We start from the raw sequence: 14334 nt of genomic DNA on the forward strand, positions 1-14334 counted from the left end.
GGCTTCCTCCCACAGTCCAAAGACATGCAGATTGGGGACTAGGTTAATTGATAACTCTAAATTGTCCGTAGGTGTGAATGTGAGTGTGAGTGGTTGTTTGTCTCTATGTGTCAGCCCTGTGATAGTCTGGCGACCTGTCCAGGGTGTACCCTGCCTCTCACCCGATGTCAGCTGGGATAGGCTCCAGCCCCCCCGCGACCCTCAAGAGGATGAAGCGGTTAGAAGATGAATGAATGAACAAAAACAAGGCTGTCTTGGGGGTATTACATAAAATACCTTTTCAAATGACTTCTTTAGTGCCTCCAAAAAACAGGAGTAGATTTTCATTTGTGTGAATAATGTTTTCCCAGCAGAATCGAATTGATTTTCAAGATCTTCAGTATATCAGTATTTCTGGTCATGTCCTCAGTCTCAAACATGTCTTAACCAGGTCATATGATGTGCTACTTGGGTACACAAACAATTGCAGATGAACATTTAATATCAAGGAATTCACATTATAGACACAACTGACTTTCCATATAAGAATTTGACAGCTGGGGCGTCGATGGCTTAGTGGTAGACACCCCATGTACAAGGCTATTGCCGCAGCGGCCCGGGTTCGAGTCCAGCCTGCGGCCCTTTGCTGCATGTCTCTCCCTCTCTCTCTCTCTCTCCCCCCTTCATGCTTCACTGTCCTGTCGATTAAAGGCAAAAAAATGCCCCAAAAAATATCTTAAAGGAAAAAAAAAGAATTTGACAGCTATTTATTTCTAATTAAATATATTTTTTTGTGTATTTATAAGAACTCCTAAAATGTGTTATTTAAAATAGTTGAGCCAGTTGAAAGCATGGTCACATGCACATGTGTGCACTTGATCAGGATGGTACCACCTCTGCCTCATTTTGAGCCAGGAAAAACCCTGATGATTTATGAGTGCTCTCACAGTGTATCCCTTTTTGATTTACATCCATCTACTCTCCATCTAGCCAGCATCAATAGCACTATCTCTGCTCTGCCTGCAAACCTGTCTGGCCTCTGTGCTCTCACAGCCCTGCTAATATGTCTGTAACAGAGACAGAGCACATTGGACTGCAGCACTGCTCTCATCAGACATACACACGCAGCCACAGAGAGGCAGTACACACACGGCAGGAGCACATTTACATTCACATGTGAATAAGTCGTATTGGTATGGTACATTAGTTAGGCAGGCAAATGCATCCATTTTAACACACTCACTCTCACAAATACACAGGTGCATACATATGCGGTATGTTTAATTGCATACGATAAATGACTTCGACTTAATACCACTGATGTGACACAAAAGCATGATTAAATTCCACAGCTAACAGACAGAAACTGTCCTCTAAAATTTAATGCGTACTCCTAGTTAGTGTAAAGACAGTATATTTTGTGTGTATTTCAATGACATAAATCAAAACATTATGTAATAGCCTATACTTATGTAATTTCCCAAAGGGGGTCATTAAAATTTTTATTAAACTGAATTGGCAATAACTGTTTATGTATGTTTCAGGTGCCATTAAAAGGAAACTGCGCAAACTCCATGTCACAGTTGCCAGCAGAGCCCATTTTGCATACCTCAATTAGCACCTCTTTAAATTCATTTAAGATAAGAAGTACACAGTAGAAGCTGTGTGTGTGTGTGTGTGTGTGTGTGTGTGTGTGTGTGTGTGTGTGTGTGTGGGAATCATCGCCTACCTCTATGTGGCGTGCTGTGATTTATTAAGACTCAACATGAAGATACATTGTGGCGACTGGAGATGGACTGAACAGAAAAAAGATGGCCCAGGGAGATGGATCCAAAGGCCTTAGGAGAAAGAACAGAGAAACAAGACAAGGGTTAGTGCGAGATTGTCTATATGGATATCTCTGACGAAATAAAGTCTGCACATCCAATCCTACATTGTTACCCACTGCACTCAGTCGCTTTCGTCATAAATAAATAGCTGCCAACAGTTTCAGTGATGCTATCCTTACTGACATTGCACAAAAGTGAACAAAGACACTTTGAGTTAACAAGAGTCTGCAGCCACCCTGGCTGCTTTGCGAGGTTATACTTTAGCTTTGGGATAAATGCTAACATCAGCTTGTTAAAGATATACAATGAAGGATTGTCGGTTACTGTTTGCAAACACGCTCACCAGTGAAAGTAAAAGCCAACCCCAGATTCACTCTTGCTTTGCGTTTCACCTCGCTATATTTGCATTTTGTCGACACAGTGTCTCTTGGATGCCTGCTACTTGCAGTCTAGCATGTGGTTCTAACTTTTTATAAAAACCTGACCTCATCTGAGCGCTGTGGGGGTACACACCCATAACATGGACCCAAGCACAAAAAAATAAAAGAAGAAGATAAGAAAATACAGGCATAGAGCACACCACCTCACACTTCTGATGGGTCATAAGTGATGATTGAGTCTCTACGCTATTTTATTTATTTTTTTGAAAATCCAGAATATTATATCTTTAACATGTCTCCAATGACTATCTCAGTATGCTGATATTGGGCACTTATACAGTTTACCTTGTTAACCATCTTAGTTTAGAGTGTTAGCAATGTAACATTTGCTGTTCTTGACCAGATGATGGTGTTACATAATAATAAGAATAATAAGAGTCCTGCTGGAGTCATGAATGTGTGTACAAAACATTATGGTATCTCATACAATAGTTGTAGAGGTATTTCAATCTGGAGCAAAGTAGGGAATCGCCCATGAATACTTGTATAGCCATCAGCATGGGTAAAAAATACATGATTTGTTTCTTTTTCAGGAACATTTGTTTGGTGCATCCCACCTCAAACTTCACTTGTCTCAGCATTTATAGAGTGCTGCAGGGATGATTTGTGTATTTATTTTTTGTCGGCCAACCCGGAAGTTAGAGTCGCCATGGTCCCTCATGAAAGAGCCAATTGGACTTCTCCATGGATTATAAGACAAGTAGACAAAAAAAAGGCTCTGTAGCAAACAAAAGTTTATCAAATTAAATCAAGGTTATTTATATAGCACATGTAAAAACAAGCGGTTTACCAAAGAGTACAAAGAATGACGCAAAAAATATATAGTAATATGACATGTACACAAATATGTAACAGAATAACACAGGTGAGAACAATTACATGCATAAAAAAGATTATAAAATACTAACATATTAAAACCACTACTAACCACCAAAGGCCATTCGAAAATAAGTACATTTTAAGATTTGTCTTAAAAGTGTCAATGGAGGGGAAGCATTTTATTGGGAGTGGAAGGCTATACAACAGCTTTGGAGCAGCTACCCCAAAGACACGATCTCCCTTACCTACCAGCCTTGATCATTGTACTATGATACTTACATGTTTTGTCCAGCAAGATGGTCTTTACAAATTAACTTTTATGATTTTTTGAAGTTTAAATGCAGTCACCAGGAGTAGAAAGCTAACATTATGCTATACTATACTACAGTCACATGACTTCACATCACCACCATAGTTAGGCTTAAAGCTGTGCTCAGCATCAAGACCTTCTGGTAGTCTCATTTTGCCAATTGTTAGCAACTGCCTTTTTAAGACACCCGAAAGCTTCAAAGTTCACGAGTAGGGTATTTACTGACATTTTTTTGTCATAGAGCAAACCTGAAGGTCTGTTAAGTTTGTGTCAAGTACAGCCCTTATTACAGGCATCTATCCAAAAACCTGTCAAAAAAAACACATTTAATTCAAGATGATGGAACAAGAAGTTACTCCTGCACCACTCTAGCTTAATGCTATAAAGAGAGGCTGTCCAACTTACGCCTACGCCTTCCTGCCACTATAGTTAACAGTACGCTACGCTGTATTTTCTTAATTTCTACTTATTTTGCTTTGTTCGGGATGTTTCTGGGTACAGCACACAGGAGAGGTCAGGACTTTACCAAAAGAGCGACTAGGCACCAGACTGTAAGCAGAGTCTAATCAAAAGGAAGCTACGACAGTCACAAACATGGAGCTGAAAGAAAAAAAAAACGCAAATACAGCAAAGCAAACCAACTGGCAGACAAAGTTGAAGTTGGCTTTCACTATCGCTAGTGATACTGTTAAGCATCGTAACCGGCAATTCCTGCATAGTATACCTTTAAAGACGGCTGCTACTCTCTTCATGTATACAAAAGGCAGATTACTTGTAGCCTGTGTCACTTAACTGCACTAATGAGGAAAACACTGATGCTCAACACCGACACTTACTCTTCTCTAATGTGAGGATGCACCACCTTTAATCCTTACACAGTTCTCCACACAGTGTCTAAACCTTATATGAAACCTCTTTTTAGTTATCTTGAAAAAAAATAAAAGATGGTAAGACTGCTGTAAAATAAGATATCAAGACTCTAGTTATATTCATGGCAAGCAGAAACCTAGAAGTAGAAATATAAATTTTCAATTCCTAGACTTAAAACACTCCTGGCACCTCAAAATGTGGGCGCTGATGCAAAAGTTATGTCAGTTTTTTTAACAATTCATACCAATATGGATCAAAGGGCTATCAAATTGAAACTGACAATCTGTACTTTTGTGTTTTAGTGAAGAGTACACACACACACTCACACACACACAAACCAAACAGGATGCAGACACTTTGGCAGTCAGATTTTCAGCCAGCTGAGCTAACAAGCTGCAGGTTATTAGAGAATCATTACTCACATCAGAGGCCCAAAGACTCCTCATCACTAAGACATGAAAGAGCAATGTGACGATCTACACGGCATCCTGCACATAAGTGGATACACACAGATGACCGAAACCCATTAATGACAACACTTAAGACAACACAACTTGTTTTTCCTCCTGCACATCCTGACAAGCCGTATCAATGAACAGTGACAGCAGCACAAGTAACACAGATCTGTGCATGCTCGTTGAGGTTGGCGGTCGTCAGTGCTTTAGTTCTCCTGACACACTCACGGGCTGGTTTTGACACCAAAAGTCTTAATTATCTTCACCAGAGGCATCCCCATTCTCCAATCCAAAAAAACAAAAACGTGTAAAACACACACGTGCACACACACATACACACACACACCCTTTCTAGCAGTGACAACACCATGTTAATTATATTTTTACTTTAATTGTGTTCCCTTCACTTTATGAGGGCTTTTTAGCTCCACACTTTATTCTGTAGCTTACTATCAAAACAATAATACACAAGAGGATACTTTGTGATATGATATGCTGATGCTGCAGCTATGTCTGAGTCCCCCGTGGCAGGTGCTGCTGGCTTCAATGAGATACTTAAAATTATAGCAAACCTCTGTGGAGTGGCTTTTATAAACCACCAGGGTTTCATTTTAAAATATATGGCAATTTCTAATAGGCAAAAAGAGCAAATCCCATCCGTATTTGAACAATCAATCAGTCTTAAGGGAGGGAAAGATAATTTGCAATGGTAATGATTTGTTACCTTGTATTTAGAACTGTTTTAACCTAAAATCCCTACATTCATCTCCTTAACTTAATTAATGGTGGGAATGTTTTGTGCCCAATAAATTGCCAAATTATGCCTTTCAGTTATTTAATTTTCCCCTTTCTGTCTTTTTTTGATCAGGTGCAGATCTTGCCTCCTGACACACAGCTCATGTTCATTTTAGGTGCTATTGAACCACTCCAGAATCTTAAACGGGCAATTACTACTTCTTAAGAGCTGTTTTGTTGCTGCTGTTGTTGTTATTGTTGCTGCCATCTTCGTTTTCTGTGAAACAATCTCTTATCTCTTGAAATATGTATAAAAATGATTCAATAAATACATGCATATTAGCCCAAGATCAGAATTCTGGATGAAACCCATGCAGTCCATTGAGATCCTACAGTATGACCTTTCAAATTACAGTGTTTATTATGCACAACATTACTAAGAATGATGTAACATTAAAACTGCATCAGAACAGAGTGCGGTTGGGACCAGAACAAATTGGATGTAGGTCATAATAGTATTTCAAGGAATGAATCTGACGTGATGCTAGACTACTGACTACTTACTCTCCCAATAGTTAGCATATCTTGTATTTCTAAGACCCCCAGAGTATAACAATTGGTGCTAAGTAATACATAAGATGAATGCCGATGCCTCCAACAACCAACATCTGTCATTTAAAGGTCCAGTGTGTAGGATTTAGGAGCATCTCTTGGCAAAAATCAAAAAACGCTACAATAAAATTAGCCCTTTTTATCTAGCAGCAGAGGTCTTTTCCCTACAGAGTATGCCATATTCTGCTACAGCAGCCCAGGATGGACAAACCAAACACTGACTCTAGATAGTGCCATTCACGTTTTCACGTTTTTGTGTAGGCCACCATTGTTCTCCTAAATGCTTGGCACAAGGGAAAGGTTTCAGCTCTGTAAGCTCACGGAAAGATGCCACTAAATCCTATACACTAGACCAGGGGTCGGCAACTTTAACTATCAAAGGAGTCATTATTTGCTAAAAAAAAAGAACAAAACAAACTGTTTGGAGAGGCAAAACATATTTGAATAATGGGTAGAGCCTGTTAAATCTAAATTAGCCCATCAACATTACGAATAGGTCTAAATGAGCGTTCATTAATATGATGTACGACAAGATGGCTACTCTGCAGTGGGCTGTTTATGATTATTTAGTATTATCTAGTACTTTGCAGCTTTGGTAGTGAAAGCAAATAAATGTGTCCACGCATTATTAAATCTTCTATTTTCCTTCAAGACGACTTCTTATTTAGGTTTGGAATCCATAGCTAGCCATGCTAGAGAGACACAGGGTAGTCACTGCTACTGAACCTCTGCAAAATTTAGAAGAAAAGGCACCAGATCGTAGACGTATGACACATATTTTAGTTGATGAAATGTTAAAACATTTTCTAATTCGATGCATAGGCTACACATTTTTACAATTAAAGAATGCAATAATCACTTAAGAAATACAACAATTACAAATAAAAATGTGAATGTTAAAAAATAGCTGAAAGCTAGCTAAAAAATGTTATTCATTTTCAGATAATTTAGGTCAAGGCCACAGAGAGCCATTGGAGATGGTCTAAAGAGCCACATGCGGCTCTGGAGCCGTAGGTTGCCTACCCGTGCACTAGACCTTAACATTTTGTTTAATGCTAATCTGATAAACATAAATAAATAAATAAATAAATAAAGACATTCCCCCTATTCCAAACTATTGCATACTTTTTCTTTTCACTATCATGACATACTGCAGCGACCCTCAGAAAGTATACACTGTTTCATTGAGTATGCATGTGATTGGGCGTTACCTTGGAGATACAAAACGCCATTCATCAAACTCACCAGAGATGGACGTCCACTGGATAGCTTTGCTGCAGTATATGTACTTTTGACTTTAAAGTCGGCTAATTACGGTATACATTGTAGCAAATGCAATCACATTTTGTTCTCTGTCATTGTTATTTTCATAGTTGTGTCCTGTTTTGTTGATTGTCTGTTTGATAAATGTTCACTTAAACAGTTCCTATTCCAATTATTACTATCTATTCAACTGCTCATCAGTCACTTAAATGCGTCATCCATCATCACAACATCTGTCTACGAACTGTCAATGAGCCATCTGTTTGCGGGTCAGTCGATGTGATGTATTTTCCACTGCGCAGAGGATTGTGGGTCAGAACATACATACTGCAAAATGCCACCAGATGCAGTAGGACATCCTCGTATTTTTGGCATGCTGCATTTGACATACAATGTACTGGTACATATTAAATCTGTTTCTGGCATATTAAATAGTTTGGTAGCACAGGTATTGGATCACACAGATTGTTAACCCTAACACAACCTACTATGCTTATTATACCAATAGCTTAAAGCTAGATTACAGTTCATTCACTTTATATACAACACTCATGAGCAACACTGATATTGGAGATGCCTGATGGTGAACTTGTTGATTTTTTTTTTTTTTTTTTTTTTTTTAATCTTGGTTAATGTGAAGAGGTTCTCACATTTTATTTAATTATAGATTTAATCTAGTTGTAACATCCATTAACATCATTTCACTTCTATTAAACTGCAAAACTTCTCCAAGACTTTGCTGAAGCAAAGGCCCAATTAAATGAAGCTTCTTCAAAGAGCTATTCTTTTCAACCTATTTTAAGCCTCCCATTAACCACCTTTAGGTCTTGAATCTGTCTCTTTAAAACACTGTCTTATTGCCTCATGTGAACCATCAGACCGCTCATCTGTATTGTATGATCTTGAAAGTCATTGGTATTCCACTCAGTTGGCCTCTATATTTAGCATGTGTTCTCTCCGCTCAGCTATTTTAGATGGTGGTGAAATGACCTGTCAGTGAGCTTGGTGTGTGGGTATATATGCTCGAGCATGAATACGAAAGAAAGAGGGTGAAAGGAAAAGTGTGTGAACGAGTGGAAAGCAGAAGGAAGGGCGTCTGTGAGGTGTGTGTGTGTGTGTGTGTGTGTGTGTGTGTGTGATGGCCTTTTACCGACAACCCCCCTGATACTTCAGCTTTGAACATTAAAGTAAAAGAAGGAGCAAAGAGAAATGTGAAAAAAAAGCTACGCTAGAGGTCTGAAAGATTAAAATAAACAGGGCAGAAACACCCATAGTAAAGCCCCCCACCCCCAACCGATCCTCCACACACATTCTTGTACTTCTGGTGTTGTGAGAACCCTCATTGACATAATGTATTCCCTAGCCCCTTATCCTATCCAAAACCATCACAACTAAATGCCTAACCCTAACCTAAACCTAATTCTGTCCTTAACCCTAGAATCAAGTCTTAACGCTCAAACAACCCTTTGAAAACGTGAGGACCCACCAAAATGTCCTCACTTTGCAAAAGTGTCCTCACTCTGTTGCTAATATACATTATATGGTCCTCATTATGTAGTGTGTACAAGTGTGTACACACACACACACACACACACACACACACACACACTTGCCAGTGAGTGTTTGTTTTTTGACCTGTTGTTCTCTGTTTTCTGTGAAGAAAGCAGGGAATTCCTCTCTATTTTCTCAACATACATCTTTTCCCCATCTTTTTTTTTTTACTGTCCTCTCTCCCATGAACCCCCTCAGCATCCTCTCACTCTGTTTCCCTAATTGTTTTTGTTTTTACCTTATTATTTCTCACTTTTTTTATTCTACAATAGCACAGGTTCACTTATCAGCTGCCCAGTAGGTGAACTGCAGAGGTGTGACTAAGTGATTACCTGAACTCACCAGTAATTTTTTTTAGAGAGGGCAACGTGTTACCTACAGTTTCACATTTTTTCCTCAGGTCTGGTGATTAAAAATGAGACATATATACAGTATGTGCACATGCTGTTCCAACTGTATACTATTTTAGGACATATAAAATACACAGTATGTATACAGTATATGTGTTTATATTATCTGTCTCTACTCTTGTCTCTACTTCTCTTTAATGCTTATGGTACAGTGTGTACTGTATATGTACCTGCTATCATTTCATTGTGCCTGCAGGTTTCTGAAGGTGTCTGCAGGAGAGTGTTAGACTTTCCAACACCTGTATAAAATCTCACCCACAGGCTAAACCAAGCATGTCACATCAGCAGCATATCAGTGGGGACAGATTCGCAATGAAAAAATAGTGTTAAATTTTTCATTTACAGCGATTCAAACCATCTGCTGAACGATGCACCAGCACCGATATACTCTCAGTCAAGCTTGAAGTAAACACCACCATTAAGTATTGCAAGAGAGGCAATTTACTAAGAACACCAGGCGGTACGAATTATACCTAAACATGTATATTCACACTGAGGTCCACTGAATTAGTTCATTTGTTAAATCTGTAGTCCTGAACAACTCATTTGTTTGCCAAATGAGCCTTTTCCTGAATCAGAATGATGGGAGGTAGAAAATATAGAGACGGTACACTATTCATGATTCTAATAGACATTTATTTATTTGATAATTTGAAGCCTAAAAAACAAGTTGAGGCAGAGTGTCTCAATCTTAGGGATGAAATGAGCTCTGTGGGACTCTGGCAATCATTTTTTTTCTGTGTTATTCCACATTAGTGCTGTCCTCCTGCTGTGAGGCACTGGCCATTACTGGATATTCTCAATTTGTATTTAACCTCAGCTCCACTGTCACATAATGTGCCTTCATGGTTATGGTGGGTATCAGCCACTGCCTTTAAAGCTCCAGTAGGCAACATTGTTTTGGTATAATTGAGTAAAGATTTTATATTATCCTCTAAGCATAATGTAAATCAAGTGGTCTGAGACAAACAATAGGTTTCTGCACCTCACCATGGCTCTGTGTTCAGCCTTTAAAGAATCAGTATCGTGCTGATGTGCATCAACCAATTAAAGGTCAGCTCAGACCACTGCGTTCCTATTGGCTGTTCGACTGCATATGCGCGTTCCCGTGCCGCCGGCAGAAGGGGAGAGCAAGTGGCAATGGCGAACAGTGCACCAGGTAAAATAGCTATTCCAGCATTGGCTACAACCGCCTACACGGCTAAACAACCCAAAAAAAGGACAGAACTCGGTTCCCCGGAGCCCCAGAGGGAGGGGAAGGGTGAGGTGGGGCCAGTGAGGGAGAGCGAGGCTCGGGAGTATATGTCCCCCGCGAGGGAGGGATGGGGAGGGATGCTACGCAGTGAGGGAGAGCCGAGGCTCTCAGAGAGGGAGAAATAGAACCGAGAAGGATAAAATACTCGCGTGCTCATCTAGTAGGAGGGGCTCAGGGCGGAGACGAATGAAACCTAACTCAGATGAGACTCAAAAATCAACCGTTTTCAGGCTTTCTACCTACTGCAGCTTTAACCTGTGTGAATTCCAACTCTTTTCCATGATAAGCATTTTAATTTTTTGATTGAATTATCACTGCAGTCAGACGGCTGGGGACTAACACCTGACCTAACTCTTGCTCAAGTATGTTAGTGCTTGTCTGGACTTTAAGCAGACATTAAACAGGCTTTTCCATCAGGGACCCAGGTGCGGATACAAGTACATTTGACCCCAGTCCAGTTTGTTTGATATGTGTGAACACTGTAGCATACCCAGGCACGGTACATGTTCTCTACTCAAATCCACTTGAAAAAGTGGTCTTAAGTGAGATACGGTACACATCAGGTGTGAACAATACCCTTTATCCATTGTCACTCTTGGCCGTGCCAGGTAAAGCCATGCCACGCTGATTTTTATTTTAGTTGTCAGTTAAGTTAAGACGTGCAGTGCCACACCAAGCTGCATCAGGGATTGACCTTCTCCGGAGTAGGTCCAAAAGCCTCACCAACTGCAGCCAACCCCGACAGAGCCTTTAGCCTTGGAACGTCATCATTCAAGACAAGCCATCATCAGTTTAGGACACACCTTTAAAAGGTAGCCTTGTTGTAATGGAAATGCAAATCCCTGCTGCTCTGGGCTAACAGCCCAAGCCAAGCCAAGCCAAGCCAAGCCAGCCTATGACTGTTGAAAATGGTACAGCTGTACAAAAACACAGAAGTGGACTGCTATTTAATTAGCTATGATCCAGTATCAATGTAATACCAATGCCACTTTATTGGACTACAGTGCAGCCGACAGATCCAGATCCTGCTCTGCTGCCTCCCTCAGCCTGCTGTGCGAGCTCCAGCAAGATGCAGAGAGCTCCACACCTAACAGCAGTGGCTCCTTCTCCAGCCAAGGGCAGAGCTTTGCCTCGCTGCTCTGCAGGTCCCCGCTGATGATAGTCCCTGAGGCAGCAGCATCCGTCTGCGGCACCCTTTTCTTCACTGTAGCACAACAAAAATGTCACGTAGATGACGCAAGTGTGCTCAGTACGCAACAACATTACTGATTTGAAAGCTGAGCAGCAGGGGAGTGGGGAGAGGAGGCAATTGTACTCTGGCATGGTACGAATCAATCGTACCTAACATGAAAATGCCCAGATGGAACAGATAAAGCAGGTCTGATTGGTGCATATGAGAAATAAGCCCTAACTCTGTGTGGACAGCAGCAGTAATACAGACATTCACACCCAAAACAGGCCCGGTGTTGATGCTCTTTAAGTCTATTACCTAGAATAGGTCAGCATGAAAATGAGAAGTGCTTTTATGGTTAGATAACTTCAAGTAAGACATTTACAGGCCTGCTACAGTGTAGATATTTCGGTAAAAGATATTTAAAGATTTTCTTAATGGCCTTTGAGCGCCCTGCTCTCATCTCATCCCATCTTCTCTGCTCCTCTTCTCCTCCAGTTTCTCATGACACACTGAATCCAGCTCTTCCTAACCCCTCTTTGTGTACATGCACTCCATTTCCTCTCATCCATTTCACTCTCTTTTTAATCCACCACACCACTGCTGCCCTCCCCGTGCCTTCCTCTCTCCTTCAGATGCAGTATAATTATCTGGTCATCATTATCAGAATCATTCTGTTTCCTCATTATAAACCCATCTGCTCTGCTCTGCTTTGCAATCCAACCAACATGACATAAACACACAGCCATACGGATACTGAAACACACACACACACTCTCACACACTCACTCGTCTCTATTTCTCTCTCTCTGTGTCCCCTCACTGTCTCATCGCTGGAGCCACTTGAGAGACTGAACATATCAGTGTAACCGGTGTGAGGTAATTATGTTGAGAGTGAGGTAAAGATGTCGGAGTAATCTACTGAGATCCATCGAGGAATGAAAAACTGTCGAGCACCCTCTTTCTCTGTGGTCCTGATGTCACAGATGCGAAAATACTTATTTTTTTTCCAATGATGTCTTGAATGCAATTACTTTTATGCTGTTGTCCTATCCATCGGCATGCAGTTATAATGATGTGCCAATGTGTATCTCATTAAAGCGTTTGAGAAATGAGAGTAGGAGGTGACGTATTTAGCGGGACAGTGCTCGTTTATTTGTGTCCTTGGACACTCAAGGACAATAAGAATGAGTAAACAACAACCATCAAACAAAACCAAGACCCCTAAAACCCATCTGTTCGGTTTTGCTTCTGAGATACCATAATTGGAATGCTGTAATATTGTCTATAGTGTAAATGCCACATTTCCTGGTGTTAAAGAAAACGTGCTCCCAACTCCCTGTTAGTGTTGACTGCACTTCTCATAGAGATTGAAGTTAAGATAGTGGCAGAGATTTCATGTGAGACCTCCACTTAAAGGACAAATGCAGGGCACAACACAGAAAGAGAAACTGTTACCATGGCTACCACTAGTTTGCTAATCACAGAGTCCATTTAATCAACAAGTCATCGAAGGTGCTTTACTCTGGAGAAATGAATGTCAACATTCAAAATGACCTCATTACACCAACCGTAGAGTTTATCAAGACTAGATTTGATTAGAAATTTTAATCTCCCTGATGAGATCATTTAAGTTTTAGTGGGGTACATGGGCTTAGTATTTTAAAAGCACAAAGTAAGAGTGCAGGTAGAACGAGGAGGACACAGGATATATGACAGCGCCACATAAATTCAAATACATGCTGCAGCGTATGAATATAAAAGCACAATGCAATATGCAGCAGAGGGATGACAGTCACATAACACATTCCTTGAGCATGAAAGCAGCAGAAATAATGCATGAATCTCAGTCCATTTGTCAAAAACATTGCAGAGTGTGAGCAAGGTATCCGCCAGATACAAAAACATTAATGAATCTAATAAACTGGAAATTACAGGGTATATTAGAGAAGTGCAAAAATGTCTATCAAAAAGCATTTCGCATGGTTAAATGTTGATGTAATGACCTCTAAAAGCTCCCGGCTGACAGCCAAGCCTTTTAGCACTACACACACAGCCTCGCAGTGGCAGAAAGTAAGTGCCTACAGTACGTTTGTAGTAGCATATATGTGTATGTGTGCGAGAGTGTGTTCGCGAGGGCACGCAGTGATGTGGACACAGTGTAATACTGATATCCAGCTCTGATGTAGTGTCATTAGCCATGCTCACACATATGTGCCCAGTGCACTTAAGAACGCTAACGCTTGTATCTACAAGTGCACACATGCACATACTGCACACACAGTGTCCTAAATATGGAAGCTGCACTCTCGCATGTACAGATACACTCAATTAAAGGAGGATCACAGCTGTAGCTGCAGTAGATGAGGCCAAGAAATTATCAGCACATGATGAGAATCTCCAAAATGCTGTAAAAGTCTAATAAAATTGTATGAAGAGAGATAATTTAAAAAATAAAAAGAATCATACAGAGCTCTTAGAAAGGTGCAGAATAAAAGTATCCCCCTCCCCCCCAAAACTAGGACTCTTAATTAATCATCATCAGCCTATTTTTTCAGGCCCATGCATCTAACAAGGCTTGTGAACCAATAGCTCCAGAGCGCTGGTATCATGTGGTATCTTGGAGTCATTAGTG

The 14334-nt window shown here is 40.4% G+C and overlaps 1 protein-coding gene across 2 annotated transcripts in view; it reads right to left on the minus strand.

Annotated features, from left to right (window-relative positions):
- Positions 1 to 14334, minus strand: part of zgc:172282 (leucine-rich repeat and fibronectin type III domain-containing protein 1-like protein) — a 266543-nt gene that overhangs the window by 157987 nt on the left and 94222 nt on the right. The window contains exon 2 of one of the 2 annotated variants that reach the window (XM_049577150.1): positions 1709 to 1817. The exons of the other annotated variant lie outside the window; for it this stretch is intronic. The gene's annotated coding sequence lies outside the window, so the exon portion shown is untranslated. The remainder of the gene's footprint in view (positions 1 to 1708; positions 1818 to 14334) is intronic. 2 annotated transcript variants of the gene reach the window in all.

This window comes from Epinephelus fuscoguttatus, linkage group LG5, assembly GCF_011397635.1.
Source record: "Epinephelus fuscoguttatus linkage group LG5, E.fuscoguttatus.final_Chr_v1".
NCBI lineage: Eukaryota > Metazoa > Chordata > Actinopteri > Perciformes > Serranidae > Epinephelus > Epinephelus fuscoguttatus.